Source organism: Hibiscus syriacus, unplaced genomic scaffold (genome assembly GCF_006381635.1).
Source record: "Hibiscus syriacus cultivar Baekdansim isolate YM2019G1 unplaced genomic scaffold, ASM638163v2 tig00110328_pilon, whole genome shotgun sequence".
Lineage (NCBI taxonomy): Eukaryota > Viridiplantae > Streptophyta > Magnoliopsida > Malvales > Malvaceae > Hibiscus > Hibiscus syriacus.
Genome location: NW_024062685.1, coordinates 6,360,194 through 6,377,675, shown reverse-complemented (window position 1 = coordinate 6,377,675; position 17,482 = coordinate 6,360,194). Strand labels below are relative to the sequence as shown.

The following is a 17,482-nucleotide window of genomic DNA, read 5'->3' as shown; positions in this document are numbered from 1 at the left end:
GTCTTCTAATGCTTGAGAATTTTTCAGAAGCAACCTCAACGCCAGAATTGCATCAGTTTTTCAAGGTTTTTTTCCCAAAGTATATTTCACAGATTTGTGGCGATGGTTGGTTTTACAAATTTAGATTCTGCTAATCTTGTGCTAAGGAAGAAAGAAACAACACAACGTAGACTAGAAGCTGGGGATCGCCGAAAATGTCAAACAAAACAGACCTAGAGTTCTGGTAAAGTAGATGTACAGTCATGGTATTTAATGACAGGAATCTAAAACTAGAGCAAGAGGGTTAGTCCTAGCCAGCAAATTATCATATAGTAATGATGTGACTTGTTTTTGAGCCCGCTTTATTTTATTCTTTGACTCTCTGCATCACATTCAAAACGATGAAAGGCCTAGGTTGATGTTGCCATAGGTTCCAAGAATTTGTTTCCAGAGGGAGTCATCTCTAATCTTCCAAAGCCTTGGAACTTGGAAGGGCTAGAATATCATATTTACTGTAGAGTGAAATATTCACAAATAGTTATAGCCTTTAAAACTCAAAAATCCTTTTCTGTCTTTATTATGCCGTATGCAGATTGGATTGCAAGGAGAACACTTGGGTATATAGAAGCCAGACGGTTTGAAGGGCGTAAGTTGGGTGTCAACATCTGAACCACCAAAAAATCAGCCTTTGACATGGTACAAGGTAAAAAAAAAAGCCATATTTCTTGTTCAATTTTAGTTCAGGATAAATAATTTTTGGTGGTAAATACTTAGTTGCTTAATCTAGCAGTGTTCAACATTTAATGAAAAGAAAAGAAAGACTTGAGTATTTAAGCTGTCGCAGGTTGTTGTGGATCCACCATCAGGGGATGAACCAGTTGGCTAAAGGTCTAGCCTGGTTAAATGGTGAAGAGATAGGAAGGTACTGGCCAATAGAAAGTTCTAAACACGAGAAATGTGTATACGAGTGTGGCTGCAGAGGAAAATTCTTCCCAGACAAATGCCTTACTGGTTGTGGAGAACCATCACAAAGATGGTAAGTCCAATCAGAGATACAAGAACTTTGACTTCAATAGTAAATTCAATACATAAATGGCGTAGTAATATAATTTCCATGACCATACAATCTGGTATTTAGAAAACACTCACAAAAGGATCCATGGGTTAATATACCAAAAAAGTTATAATGGTGAAAGCAGGAACATTTGCCAAATCGTTCAGGTTTCCAAGATTAAGAAATTTCAATTATTCGTAGGGGTTAATATGTGTTTTGTGATTAATCAGGTACCATGTTCCTCGTTCTTAGTTCAAGCCATCTGGGAACAATTTGGTGATCTTCGAGGAGAAAGGTGGAGACCCAACAAAAATTACATTCTCAAAACGCAAAACATCTAGCCTCTGTTCCCATATTGCTGAGGACTTCCCTATGGTAGACCAGAAGTTGGTACCTAAAGTTGGAAGTGGAAAATCAGGTGCTCAACTCAAGTGCCCTAAAAATATTTCAATATCTAGGGTGAAATTCGCTAGCTTCGGGAATCCTACCGGAAGGTGTGGATTTTGTTGGGGAATAAACAAGTAACGAGTAATTTCCCTATAACCATATTAGTGAGAATGCGAAATAAAGCCGGAAAAATAATACCCGAAATTGATAACGGAGTTAAGCCAATTTGCTTACGTCTCCGGACTACTGCAAATCTTTTACTAAGAGAAAATTTGCAGGTGTTTACAAAACACTCACTACTCACAAGAATGCTCTCTAGTATTGGGAGAAAGAAATGATTTTTGGGATCTTGGGATGATTTTGAAGCTAAATGGCTAGGGTATCTATAGTTGAAGCTTAAGAACTAATCTTGTAAATACCCTAAAGTATGCAATGGCTAAAATATAATTAACCCTATTACATTTTAATTAAAAAATTGGGGCACCGAATTTTTGTTGAAAACGTGCATAGGCAGTGCCCCTCCCACCATTGTTGACTTTACAATTGTTGAAAAACTTCAACCCCTGCCCCCCTTTGTTGAAGATCTGTTCTGCTGCCTTTGTTGAAAAACAATGTCCCCACTTTCTGACTTTTACTTTCAACAATCTCCCACTTGAAGACTGATTTAAATATGTCTTCACACCTCGATCAATGCAGCAGCTTTTCTAGTCTTGTTACTCTAACATGCCAACTGAAGTTGAACACAACTTCGGTTTTTCCGTGGTCACCGTCTTTGTCAACATGTCTGTCGGATTTTGAGCTCCACTAATCTTTTCAAGTTTCAGAATCTCATCTTCCAGAAGAGACCGGATAAAATGATATCGCAATTGTATGTACTTCGTCGTGGAATGAAAAGACGGATTCTTCGCTAGATGGATATCACTTTGACTGTCGCAATACAAGACATTATTTTCTTATTTCTTGCCTAACTCTTCCAAGAAACTTTGGAGCCAAACCATCTCCTTACTGGCTTCCGTAACAGCGACATATTCTACTTCAGTTGTGGAGAGAGCAACTATCTTCTGTAGTTGAGAAACCCAACTCACTGCAGTACCTCTTAGAGTATAGACATACCTTGTTGTGCTCCTTCTGATGTTAACATTTCTGGCTAAGTCAGCATCTACATAGCCTGTTAGTATCGTATCTCCACCTTTGAAACAAAGTGCTTTGTTTGTAGTACCCCACAGATATATGAGGATCCATTTGACTGCTTCCCAGTGTACTTTGCCCGGATTATTCATGCCCTGCTAACAGCTCCCACTGCATGAGCAATATATGGTCTAGTACAAACCATGGCATACATTAAACTTCCAATTGTTGAGGCATACGACACCTTCACCATGTGTGCACGTTCTTCCTCCGTCTTTGGTGACTGTTCTTTGGAGAGTCTAAAATGAACAGCTAAAGGTGTACTTACTGGTTTAGCATCTTGCATGTTGAACCTGGAGAGTACTTTGTTGATGTACTCAGCCTGTGACTGTAACACCCCCAACCCGTATCCAACCCGGATACGAGTCCGAAGTGTCACATTGACTTTTCAAACCTTGACTCTTAAGAAAAATCCCGGGAAATTTAAAACTTTATTTAAAACAAAATACAGACTTTATCAGAGTGCTCGTATTTAATGACTTATTACATGCCAACACTTTATACATAACCAAATACATACATTGTCAAATATTTCTGATCTGATCTTTTGGTAAGGAAAACTGACCTGTCTTGCTCCGCATTACTCTTTACTCTTTTTGAAACCTACGTGTGAAACAATCACACGCTAAGTCGAAGACTTAGTGAGGCATAACAACTTATAATGCACTTTATAACATATACCGATACATGCATGTTCTGTTATATCATGTTATAGCAATTCCATGCATTTTTCATATCATATAAAATCATATCAGATTAATTACAGTAAATACATACATACACATAATTCATCATTAACAGTTTATCATGTAATCACATACTTTGTCAATCAAACACTATACACACACAACATCATATCATTTCTATAGCATTTATCATACCACTAACATATATTTGTTCATATCTCTGGATTAGCCCATGTACATATGTGAGAACTATCGATATGTGAGTCTATAGAGGTTGTGCACTGATGTTGTCACCACAGCTCGTATAATTGCACCGAAGTGCCGCGTAGAATTGCACCGTAGTGCCATATAATGATGTCCATAAGGACCACATAGAATTCCTTAAGAATCATATACATATGCTAGGGATCATATATGTGTCTTTCCAAACTTCACACATGTTCCAAAGAATATACATATGTCCCGAAGGACCGCGTAGAATTGCACCGTAGTGCCATATAATGATGTCCATAAGGACCACATAGAATTCCTTAAGAATCATATACATATGCTAGGGATCATATATGTGTCTTTCCAGACTTCACACATGTTCCAAAGAATATACATATGTCCCGAAGGACCGCGTAGACCCTCGACTCTTGGCATGCCAACTATACCCCTAGCTCTCATGACACATAACATGGGCGTTATCATTTATTTCATTTCAAATATTCACATAAACTTGTAATTCACTTTCACATATCACGTATCACATAGCTTCTTTTCATATTATCACATAGTCACGTAGTTCACTTACACGTAGATCATTTCCATATAATTCACATGTCACATATATCATGTTTTCATATAATTTCTATCATTTCTCACCCAATCACCTTTATTCATATAACCATACTTATCATATCTTGCTCACATAAGATCATATACTTCATATAATATATAGAAACACCTAGAACACTTTCACGTAGCTTATAGTCATAGGTCTTATCTCATAACATATACTTGTTTTCACATATATATATTTCATATCATTTCTTATACCATCACATAATTCATTTAACATACATAACATATTATGTAACATTATAATAGAAATACCTATAAGTCATATCACTTAGAGCACATATATACTTATAGTCACATTGTTTATATCTTAATCTTATACCTTCTCTTAGACATATATATTCACATGTTCAGGTAATCCATCATTTCATCACATAATTATGTATTCATATAACTCATTTCATTTCATTTCATATTTATCTATATATATATCCTCAAGATTTATCCTAATATAAATCATATAGCACTCTTATAATTCATATTCATATTCATCTAGGGCAGACTTATAAACATATCTCACTTCTATTATTTCTTTATATATATAATCTAATCTGTTTACTTAATTCAATTTCATATAACTCCTATAATCTTCTCATATAACTTCATAAATTTCTATCATACAACCCATGTGTTATAGTTTTATTTAAACATATGAATCTTTCCCATCTAGCTTATCTTATATGTTCATCTTATCATTTATGTTCAAATCTCCTAGTTAGTGTACTATTCTCACTTCATCCTATAGATCAATATTATCCAGCTTATTTCACTTATCATATAATAATAATTATATTTTACTATGATCACATAGTTTATATCTCATATAATTCATAACCTTTCTTATGTAATTACTTATACTTTATTATCTAACACATAAAAGAACAGATCAATCCATATAATCAAGCATATATATACATGCATATTCAACTCATGCCTTTAATCATGCATTCATGTGTAACACTTCAGGAAATAGACTCATCGCAAGTCTTATTCCCATCGCACATCATATACTATTGAATATGCACTCACCTGGTCTCACTAGTCAATTCCAATCTCTTATCTTTCCCTTGATCGATCTTACTTGCCAAACGTTCCGGAATTGCTTTATGCGTAGAATCTACATAAATGTACATTTCGAGGCAATCATTAGATACCTACACCTTGTAATTGGATACTAGCAACTTAAACGAACTTATTAAACCCATATTCCCAATTTCCTTTAGGGGGAATCGGTTCCCTACTATGGGGGGTATCGATTCCCTAATGACATTCTGGAAATGTTGTTCGTTTGAAGGGGTATCGGTTCCCCTTGAATGGGTACCGATTCCTCTTGCCCAGAAATCATATTTTCAACCCGAAAATTACTTCATTTCCACTTAAACACTTCATATATCATCCCCTTTTCATTCTTAACTCTAGTACACATACTTAAACCAATCTATATTCATTTATTTCATCTTAAACCTAAAAATCCTATCTTCCATATGAGATTCAAAAATCATACCAAATTTTCAATGTGTTCAAATTCCAGTTCTAACACTTCATACTTCTTAATTAGATTGATGACAAGTCAAATTCATCCATAAAACTTCAACAACCATACCATATCAAAATTTCATCTTAAAACTCATATTGCAAATTCCTTCATAATTCCTTTATCTTATTGTTTAAATCCCATATAAGCTTTCCTTAAGCTTATTTAATACCCAAAGAATCAAAACTAAGCTTAAAACTCCAGAATTAACCAACTAAAATTAAACTTACCTTTGCCTTGCTCTCCCACGTATGAAGAAGAAGAAATGAGCAGAGAACTCTGGATACTTCTCAAATTTCCCACGTTTATATTACCTTAAAAAAATTATAAAAATCTTTCTGATCAAATGACCATAATACCCTTAATTTCCTTTAATAATTACCAAATAACCTTCAATATATATTCAAATAATCATTGAATTCTTTCATTCTTCTACTTTAGTCAACAAATTCTGAAACTTTACAATTTGGTCACTAACCCGGTATTGCGGATGTTACAAATCTCCCATCCTTTTAAGAAAATTCGTCCTCGAATTTTCACTGCACCTCTTAATAAGAACATATCTTCTAATGTTCTTATGTTGCTTCCCTGACTTATTCTTTCTTATCATCATCAGAACTTACTTTTCAATCCTTTAGTTTTCCGACTATCTTTTTCGTTTATACATTCATCCTCTGTTGCTTATCATATCAACAATAACCAGTAATACCAATCCATTGTTGTCTTTTCTCTCATTCGATTATGCATCTTTACTTTGACCTTTCTAAAATTCCATATAATGTCACTCATCATGTTGACAGTAACATCCATCTCTATATCATAAATCCATCTATTTCTTCATAACTCTCTAATTACCTTATAATCATACCAAACTTGTATTTCGTCATCATTTGACCAAAACACAACTTTAAATCTTCTTCAATGTGATTAAACATATACTTTAAGGAGTCAAACAATATTTTCACATCACCTTGCACACTTGTCTTATTTCTATATCAAAATTGTCCTCTGTACTTCCATATTTATCGGATCTGATCCTTTTAAATCAATCCCTTTCATTTCTTTATTCCTTATACATAAATCATATATTTCCTTTCATGTTCACATACTCTTGTCTTATCACTTATACTCATCTTTATGTACCAATCTTCATTGCATCCTCATTACTCTAATAACCCATTTCTTATACATAACTTCATTCTTCATCATTCTTATACTTGTATTTTTCTTCCTGAAAGTTCCATGCAAATACTTATCTCAGTTTCTACATCATAGCTATCTGCTCAGAATATACAACCATATTCAAATTCACATCATAATCAATTAACTCAACTTTATCTTTTCCTTCAATCTTATAACTCTATCACCTTTACTCTGACAGCTAGTCAATAACATATGTTCAATCTAGGGTACAAACCCTAATCAACCAAACACATACATCCTTTCAAATCGAAATTATCTTAAAATTTGCTTACTCGACTTATCAATTTCACCTCTATTCTCATACATCCTGAAATTTCTTTTACTCAAACTCAACATTCTGACTTCCTGTGTCCTATCATCTGATCATCGATGTACATATTCTCAAACTCTTCTTATCAATCCTCAGCTTTACTTAAATGTACAAATTCTTACTTCCTTTTCCTTTACTATACCACATTACTATGATCCAAATATGCAACTGTATCCAGATCCATTGCAGATCTGGTTATCATATCCTGACAATATCTTATAATCTTATAATTCCAATACATTTTTATCACATACTCTAGTTAGCCAATGCTAACTCCTTCCATTTTAATTGTAAACCCTTATCATAAACATACTCTTGTTTATGCGCAATACTATCACTTCGTTTCAAACTCATAAGCTCTGACTTTATACATCTTATACACTTGTCACTGATGCTCTTATCCTTGAGTTCTTCTATACGTACTCATCACGTCCTTAGATCTTTTTAACCTTCTTATGGTGACACCTGTTCACCATATTCTATCTTATCCACATAATAACAAAACTACTCTATATCATTTTTCCGATTCCAAACGATGAAAACTTTCTATCATTATTCAGATATGATTTCAGCTTTCTGAAATCAACTTTTGATCTTACTAGGTATTTCCTGAGGTGTCCGCTCTTCATCCTGCCTGGCCAGGGCAGGTGAATAGCTATCACAATCAGGAATATCACCTTTCACTTACTTCGAAATTATCACGATCGGATTCCTACTGTATTAAACTATTCTTATTCTATTAGCAAGACAACATATTCCTTACACTATCAGATCAGAATTTTTTTTTCAATCTATGTTGGCATGTACACCTTTTATGACACTTTGGACTTCGGTTTATGCCGAGAATCGGCTAAATCTTAGCTCTGATACCATTAAATGTAACACCCCCAACCCGTATCCAAACCGGATACGAGTCCGAAGTGTCACATTGACTTTTCAAACCTTGACTCTTAAGAAAAATCCCGGGAAATTTAAAACTTTATTTAAAACAAAATACAGACTTTATCAGAGTGCTCGTACTTAATGACTTATTACATGCCAACACTTTATACATAACCAAATACATACTTTGTCAAATATTTCTGATCTGATCTTTTGGTAAGGAAAACTGACCTGTCTTGCTCCGCATTACTCTTTACTCTTTTTGAAAGCTACGTGTGAAACAATCACACGCTAAGTCGAAGACTTAGTGAGGCATAACAACTTATAATGCACTTTATAACATATACCGATACATGCATGTTCTGTTCTATCATGTTATAGCAATTCCATGCATTTTTCATATCATATAAAATCATATCAGATTAATTACAGTAAATACATACATACACATAATTCATCATTAACAGTTTATCATGTAATCACATACTTTGTCAATCAAACACTATACACACACAACATCATATCATTTCTATAGCATTTATCATACCACTAACATATATTTGTTCATATCTCTGGATTAGCCCATGTACATATGTGAGAACTATCGATATGTGAGTCTATAGAGGTTGTGCACTGATGCTGTCACCACAGCTCGTATAATTGCACCGAAGTGCCGCGTAGAATTGCACCGTAGTGCCATATAATGATGTCCATAAGGACCACATAGAATTCCTTAAGAATCATATACATATGCTAGGGATCATATATGTGTCTTTCCAGACTTCACACATGTTCCAAAGAATATACATATGTCCCGAAGGACCGCGTAGAATTGCACCGTAGTGCCATATAATGATGTCCATAAGGACCACATAGAATTCCTTAAGAATCATATACATATGCTAGGGATCATATATGTGTCTTTCCAGACTTCACACATGTTCCAAAGAATATACATATGTCCCGAAGGACCGCGTAGACCCTCGACTCTTGGCATGCCAACTATACCCCTAGCTCTCATGACACATAACATGGGCGTTATCATTTATTTCATTTCAAATATTCACATAAACTTGTAATTCACTTTCACATATCACGTATCACATAGCTTCTTTTCATATTATCACATAGTCACGTAGTTCACTTACACGTAGATCATTTCCATATAATTCACATGTCACATATATCATGTTTCATATAATTTCTATCATTTCTCACCCAATCACCTTTATTCATATAACCATACTTATCATATCTTGCTCACATAAGATCATATACTTCATATAATATATAGAAACACCTAGAACACTTTCACGTAGCTTATAGTCATAGGTCTTATCTCATAACATATACTTGTTTTCACATATATATATTTCATATCATTTCTTATACCATCACATAATTCATTTAACATACATAACATATTATGTAACATTATAATAGAAATACCTATAAGTCATATCACTTAGAGCACATATATACTTATAGTCACATTGCTTATATCTTAATCTTATGCCTTCTCTTAGACATATATATTCACATGTTCAGGTAATCCACCATTTCATCACATAATTATGTATTCATATAACTCATTTCATATTTATCTATATATATATATCCTCAAGATTTATCCTAATATAAATCATATAGCACTCTTATAATTCATATTCATATTCATCTAGGGCAGACTTATAAACATATCTCACTTCTATTATTTCTTTATATATAATCTAATCTGTTTACTTAATTCAATTTCATATAACTCCTATAATCTTCTCATATAACTTCATAAATTTCTATCATACAACCCATGTGTTATAGTTTTATTTAAACATATGAATCTTTCCCATCTAGCTTATCTTATATGTTCATCTTATCATTTATGTTCAAATCTCCTAGTTAGTGTACTATTCTCACTTCATCCTATAGATCAATATTATCCAGCTTATTTCACTTATCATATAATAATAATTATATTTTACTATGATCACATAGTTTATATCTCATATAATTCATAACCTTTCTTATGTAATTACTTATACTTTATCATCTAACACATAAAGAACAGATCAATCCATATAATCAAGCATACATACATGCATATTCAACTCATGCCTTTAATCATGCATTCATGTGTAACACTTCAGGAAATAGACTCATCGCAAGTCTTATTCCCATCGCACATCATATACTATTGAATATGCACTCACCTGGTCTCACTAGTCAATTCCAATCTCTTATCTTTCCCTTGATCGATCTTACTTGCCAAACGTTCCGGAATTGCTTTATGCGTAGAATCTACATAAATGTACATTTCGAGGCAATCATTAGATACCTACACCTTGTAATTGGATACTAGCAACTTAAACGAACTTATTAAACCCATATTCCCAATTTCCTTTAGGGGGAATCGGTTCCCTACTATGGGGGTATCGATTCCCTAATGACATTCTGGAAATGTTGTTCGGTTGAAGGGGTATCGGTTCCCCTTGAATGGGTACCGATTCCCCTTGCCCAGAAATCATATTTTCAACCCGAAAATTACTTCATTTCCACTCAAACACTTCATATATCATCCCCTTTTCATTCTTAACTCTAGTACACATACTTAAACCAATCTATATTCATTTATTTCATCTTAAACCTAAAAATCCTATCTTCCATATGAGATTCAAAAATCATACCAAATTTTCAATGTGTTCAAATTCCAATTCTAACACTTCATACTTCTTAATTAGATTGATGACAAGTCAAATTCATCCATAAAACTTCAACAACCATACCATATCAAAATTTCATCTTAAAACTCATATTGCAAATTCCTTCATAATTCCTTTATCTTATTGTTTAAATCCCATATAAGCTTTCCTTAAGCTTATTTAATACCCAAAGAATCAAAACTAAGCTTAAAACTCCAGAATTAACCAACTAAAATTAAACTTACCTTTGCCTTGCTCTCCCACGTATGAAGAAGAAGAAATGAGCAGAGAACTCTGGATACTTCTCAAATTTCCCACGTTTATATTACCTTAAAAAAAATTATAAAAATCTTTCTGATCAAATGACCATAATACCCTTAATTTCCTTTAATAATTACCAAATAACCTTCAATATATATTCAAATAATCATTGAATTCTTTCATTCTTCTACTTTAGTCACCAAATTCTGAAACTTTACAATTTGGTCACTAACCTGGTATTGCGGATGTTACAGTGACGACATCAAAGTCCCCGACTTTGTTTCTCTCTTGATCCTCATCCCAAGAATCTGCTTTGCAGCGCCCAGATCTTTCATTACAAACTGCTTCGACAATTTTTGCTTCAAGTTTATAATCACTTGCATGTCTGATCCTGCAACGAGCATGTCATCAACGTACAACAATAAAATAATGAAGCTGTTGTCGAACCTCTTGATGTAGCAACAATGATCTGCTTGGCATCTGGTAAAACCACTGCTACTCATGAAGCTATCGAACTTCTTGTACCACTGTCTAGGAGTTTGTTTTAAACCATACAAGATCTTCTTCAACCTGCATACCAGGTTTTTCTTGCTTGCCTCTATGAAGCCTTCTGGCTGTCTCATATAGATTTCTTCCTCCAAATCACCATGAAGGAAATCTTTCTTTACATCTAATTGCTCAATATGTAAATTCTCTGCAGCTACAATTTTCAACATCAGTCTGATTGTAGACAGTTTTACGACTGGAGAGAAAATTTCATTGTAGTCAATACATTCTTTTTGCTAAAAGCCTTTGACAACCAATCTTGCTTTATAGCGTTTGCTCCCATCGTGCTCTTCTTTGATCCTGTAAATCCATTTGTTATGAAGCGCTTTCTTTCCTAGTGGTAATTCAGCTAATTCCCATTTCTGATTTGACATAAGCGAGTCCATCTCATCTTTCATGGAAGACTCCCACTTGACTGAATCCTCCACTTGCATTGCTTCATCATAGCACTATGGTTAGTGCAAAGAAGGAGAATATCGATGGGTTTGTTTAGGAATACTGGAGGAGCGTCTTAGTTCCGGTGTGCATGGTTCTTCTTGAACTGCTTCAGGACTAATTTGAACATCACTTCCAGAAATCTCATCGAACTCAGCAAATTCCTTTGTTTCAGCTTCGGTATTGGAGCTGCTTGATTCTACAGTTGACCTATATTCTCATTGAAAATGACATCTCTGCTTCTGATGATCTTCCGATTTTCATAGTCCCAAAACCGGTAACCGAACTCATCACCTCCATAACCAACAAAGGTAGATTTGTTGGACTTAGCATCAAGTTTACTTCTTTCAGCAGAGTGTATGTGTACATAAGAAATACAACCAAACACTCTTAAGTGTGAAAGGTTTATTTCTTTCTTACTCCAAACTTCCTCTGGTATTCTTCCATCCAAAAGAACTGAGGGCCCACGGTTGATCAGGTAAGCTGCAGTGTTGATAGCTTCAGCCCATAGAAAGTTGGGTAATCTGGCATGTATATGCTTCTGGCACGTTCATTCAGAGTTCTGTTCATGCACTCTGCTGCGCCATTTTGCTGCGGTGTCATGAGAACTGTTGTCTCCATCTTGATCCTATTGTTTGCGCAGAAATCTCTGAATCTCCTATTTATGTACTCTCCTCCATTGTCAGACCTCAACTACTTGACTTTCAAACCAGTCTCATTTTCCACCATGGCCTTCCATTTTCTGAAGGTATCACATTTTCTAAAGGTAACAAAGACTTTTGATTTCTTCTTTAGAAAATAAACCCACACCTTTCTTGTAGAATCATCGATGAAGGTGACATAATATAATAAGCCTGCAAGAGATGGAATTGAAGATGGTCCCCATACATCAGTATGAACCAACTCTAACTTTTCAGCCTTGGGTGTCTTACCAATCTTTGCAAATCTGACTTTCTTTTGTTTGCCAAAGATGCAATCCTCGCATAGTCCGACATCTACATTCTTTAGATCCGATAGCTTCCCTTTGGACAAAAGTGTTTTCTTCCCTTTCTCGTTCATATGACCAAGCCTTTGGTGTCATAGGTTTGATTTTCCATCAGTATCTGCTGTAGCAATGATATTTTCTAAGTTTGAGGTTACATTGAGAGTATCAGTCTTCTTACCACGAGCAATGTCGAGTGCTCCTTGGGTAATCTTCCATTCACAGCCTGAAAATGTTGTACTATAACCTTCTCCATCAAGCTGCCCTACAGAAATCAGATTTCTTTTGAGGCCAGGAATATATCTCACTCCTGTCAGCTTCCAGGTGGTCTGGTTTGGCAGCTTTAGTCGGATGTCTCCTTTTCCGACGATCTTCAAGTTTTCATCATCAGCTAGATGAACCTTCCCAAAATCACCACTGACATAGTTCTCCATGATTTCTCGGCATGGGGTGGAGTGGAAAGATGCCCTTGAATCCAAGATCCATGATTCAATCGGACTGTTGACGCTTAGAATCATGGCATCACTTGTCTCCTCTATCACGTTGGCAGATTCCTGTGTGCCGGTATTTTTCTTCGGTGCTCGGCAATCTCTTTTAAAGTGACCCTTATTGCCGCAGTTATAACAGGTAAAATATTTCTTTCCCGTTCTGGATTTGGATCTACCACGATTTGAATTTCTTTCTGAATTTCTCCCTCTGAACTCCGTGTGCAAGGCTGAAGAGGCTGATGCTTCACCCGATTCTCTCCGTCGAATTTCTTCGCTTAGTATCAGATCCCGAACATCGTCGAATTTTAATTTACTATTTCCCGACGAGCTGCTAACTGCTGTAACAGTAGCATTCCAACTATCTGGTAGAGATGATAAGAGAATTAAAGCTCGAACTTCATCATCGAATTCAATTTCCACGGAACTCAACTAGATTGTGATTGTGTTGAGTTCATTTAGGTGTTGAGCTACTGATGCCCCTTCCGTCATCCGCAAATTGAACAATTGCCTCATCAAATGAACTTTGTTTGAGGCTGATGGCTTCTCATACATACTGGAGAGAGCCTCCATAAGACCCGCTGTGGTCTTTTCCTTTGCTATGTTGAAAGCAACATTGCAGGATAACGTCAGTCGGATAACTCCGAGGGCTTGTCTGTCGAGAAGAGCCCAATCTTCATTCTTCATGCCCTCTGGTTACTTTCCTGAAAGAGGTTGATATAGATTTTTCTGGTACAGAAAATATTCAATCTGCATCTTCAAAAAGCCAAAGTCCGCACCATCGAACTTTTCAATTTTCACCTTCCCTTCGTCTGCAGACATCGCTCCCACTCGAATCTGGCTTTTTTGGATCGTTCTGACAAATTTTCATGAACCGTCGTGTATTAGAACACCTCCGTCGACAAATTCGTATCGTCGACAAATTCGTATCGCCGACAAAATTTCACTATTCACGAAATTCACTATTTATATGAATAGTAATAAATAGTAACATCGAAAAAAATTGACAAAATTCACAACCAAAAGCTCTGATTACCAGTTGTTGGGAAATAAACAAGTAACGAGTAATTTCCCTATATCCAGATTAGTGAGATTGCAAAATAAAGACGGAAAAATAATACCCGAAATTAATAACGGAGTTCAGCAAATTTGCTTACGTCTCCGGACTGCTGCAGATCTTTTACTAAGAGAGAAAATTTACAGGTGTTTACAAAACACTCACTACTCACAAAAAAGCTCTCTAGTATTGGGAGAAAAAAATGATTTTTGGGATCTTGGGATGATTTTGAAGCTAAATAGGCTAGAATATTTATAGTTGAAGCTTAAGGACTAATCTTGTAAATACCCTAAAGTGTGCAATGGCTAAAATATAATTAACCCTATTACATTTTAATTAAAAATTTGGAACACCGAATTTTTGTTGAAAACATGCATAGGCGGTGCCCCTCCCACCATTGTTGACTTTACAATTATTGAAAAACTTCAGCCCATGCCCTCCTTTGTTGAAAATCCGTTCTACTGCCTTTGTTGAAAAACAATGTCTCCACTTTCTGATTTTTACTTTCAACAGATCTTACAGCAAAGGAGACTGCCATGATCCTAATTCGACATCGGCGATCGAAAAGGTAAGAGTTGAAGCTGTTACAGATATATTCTTTTGTCATTACCGTTATCCCAAAGGTTAAGGCTACGGCATCTTCACAAAGCCACAAGTTATGTGCATCTAATACTCGAAAAGTTGGCAGCAGAATCTGGTGCCAAGGCATTAGTATTACTGGTACACACTAGTGGTTGGATTAAGAATGTCTGAAGAACTAAGCTGCAAATGCAATACACCATGATCTACGTGATTATTTATAGTCATCTTTACAGAACAAGCATATCTGCATTTAGGATTAATACAAACTAATTAACACTAATTTTCTGTTCCTGATATTCTGTGAATGGCAGGCATGAGTTGGTAAAAAGGAGCGTGCCATAGAACTAACAGAGGAGAACTTTGATAAGGGCTTGTGTACTGATACCACAAAGAAACTAGCAATTGAAGCAGTTTGCAGCTAAAATCACCACAGAACCGATACGAATGCGAAAGCTTTGGCTGCTTGCCGAAGAGCGGAAAACGGGAGAAAAAAAATATATATTTGGCTCCGTTTTTTATTTGGGTACGAGCCGTGTTGTATATTTCTTCAACGGGAAAACCCTAGTATTATTTTTCTTTTGCTCAAGTACTTTTTGTCTGTTGAGGTGTCTATGAAGATGGGAGAACATAGTCATGGCTGAGTTAGCTCTTATACTATACTCGTTTCTGCTTTTAGAAATGCCAACAATATTGGTTAAGCATTTATCACACGTAAATTAAATTAATTTTATCTACTTTTATATTTGTTTAATGCGACCGTTGATTAATGTTCTGTTGGTGTAGGCTGTGCACATTACTTTTTTTTTAATTAATCACTAGTATCCGATCTATTGACTAATTAATCAAGATCGGATACTGTAGAGCCGAGGGTGATCCTTCCAACCCAGTTTGCTTCATTCGAAAATGTCAGGATTCGAACCCCTGACATTGCTTAAAGGACTTAGTGCCTCATCTCACTAGATCAGCTGACTGTTAAATTAAAAATAATAATATCCCAATTAATATGATATAATATTATATTATTGTTAGATACATCGTTATCATCATTATAGTACACTTGATCTTAATGCACTTGGATGACCATATATAAAAATTTCCTGTTTCATAACTTTTTCATAATTTTTTGTATACGAGTATAATATGAACATTACATTTTATGTTTGATAGTAGGTAATATAAGTTAAATTTTGTAATAAAAAAACATCAATTTATTGGAAAAATTAGTACATTGGTGAAACGAACTAAAGTCTTCGAAGCTAACAAACTAAAAGTTGGACAATAGATTTTATTACGGTGTGATAATTGACAACCGAAAGAAAAAATTTAATTTGGATAAAATGACTACAAATAATAGAGTTATTGTATTGATCTTGTATTCAGGGTAACATACACTTTTTTCTTCAATAATTCCTGAGGGGAATAATTCCTACCTATGAGGGGAGAGGAAAGTTTTATTTTTAACAAGTATTGAACCGCCAATTTAGAGAAGAAAGAAAAATATCAATCGAGCATTTTTAACCATTTACTCTAGATATATAATATTTAGTATTATAAATAGTGTTAAAACGCATGAATAAATATATAATAAATAAACTGTGAGATTAGCCCCACATACTGATGTTCCTGGAACCGTGTTTCGAACTTATAATGAGCCTAACACGGTGAGAAATTGGAACTCTTGGAAGCCCTAGTGATTATCTTTACTTGCACTGTTAACTGTTAGTTTTGGGCTTAGTTTTACATTCAGAAGTTCATGACATTAATGGTGAACCCCTTGAAGCAAGAGAAGCTTTTTGCATGGCAAAGGAACTTGAATCATCATCCTGGGCAAGGCAAGTAAAGAACTGAACTTGAAAGTAACCTTTGCAGAAATTTTCCTTTTTACTGTGGTCAATTCAAACCTAGTTCTCCAAACAATAGACTTGGCCTGGATGGTTATCTTCTAGTTTACAGCTTGTTTTAACTGATTGATTGCCAGTTCGGCATGTGATTAGTAGTCTTTCATATAAAATGTTTTTTTGTGTTTCCTTCACTATTCATTCTACCCCCCTTCTTTAGGGTTTTGTTTTCCTTGCATCTTCTACAGATAACTATGTCTCTGCAGTGACCTGCATTCTTCCTTTTAAAAAATAATATTTTATCGCTCATACGTCTTTCTCAAAAGATAATATAACAAATAACGCTACCCTTTACTGTAAATGATAACATAACAAATTGTGCATTGCACAAACCAGAAGCAGCTCCAATTTGCTAGTTAGGGTGGTAAAGGCACCACTAGAAGTCCAGAACCATAGGTTCGTAAAGTATCATAAAATTTTCTAAGCATTGATAGTCTTAATGTTAAGTCATGCATAATATCTGATTCTTCC

At 35.0% G+C, this 17,482-nt stretch overlaps 1 pseudogene; it reads left to right on the top strand.

The window, feature by feature from the left end:
* Positions 1 to 15,535, top strand: part of LOC120118330 — a 52,417-nt pseudogene extending 36,882 nt beyond the window's left edge.
* The last annotated feature ends 1,947 nt before the right edge of the window (positions 15,536 to 17,482 follow it).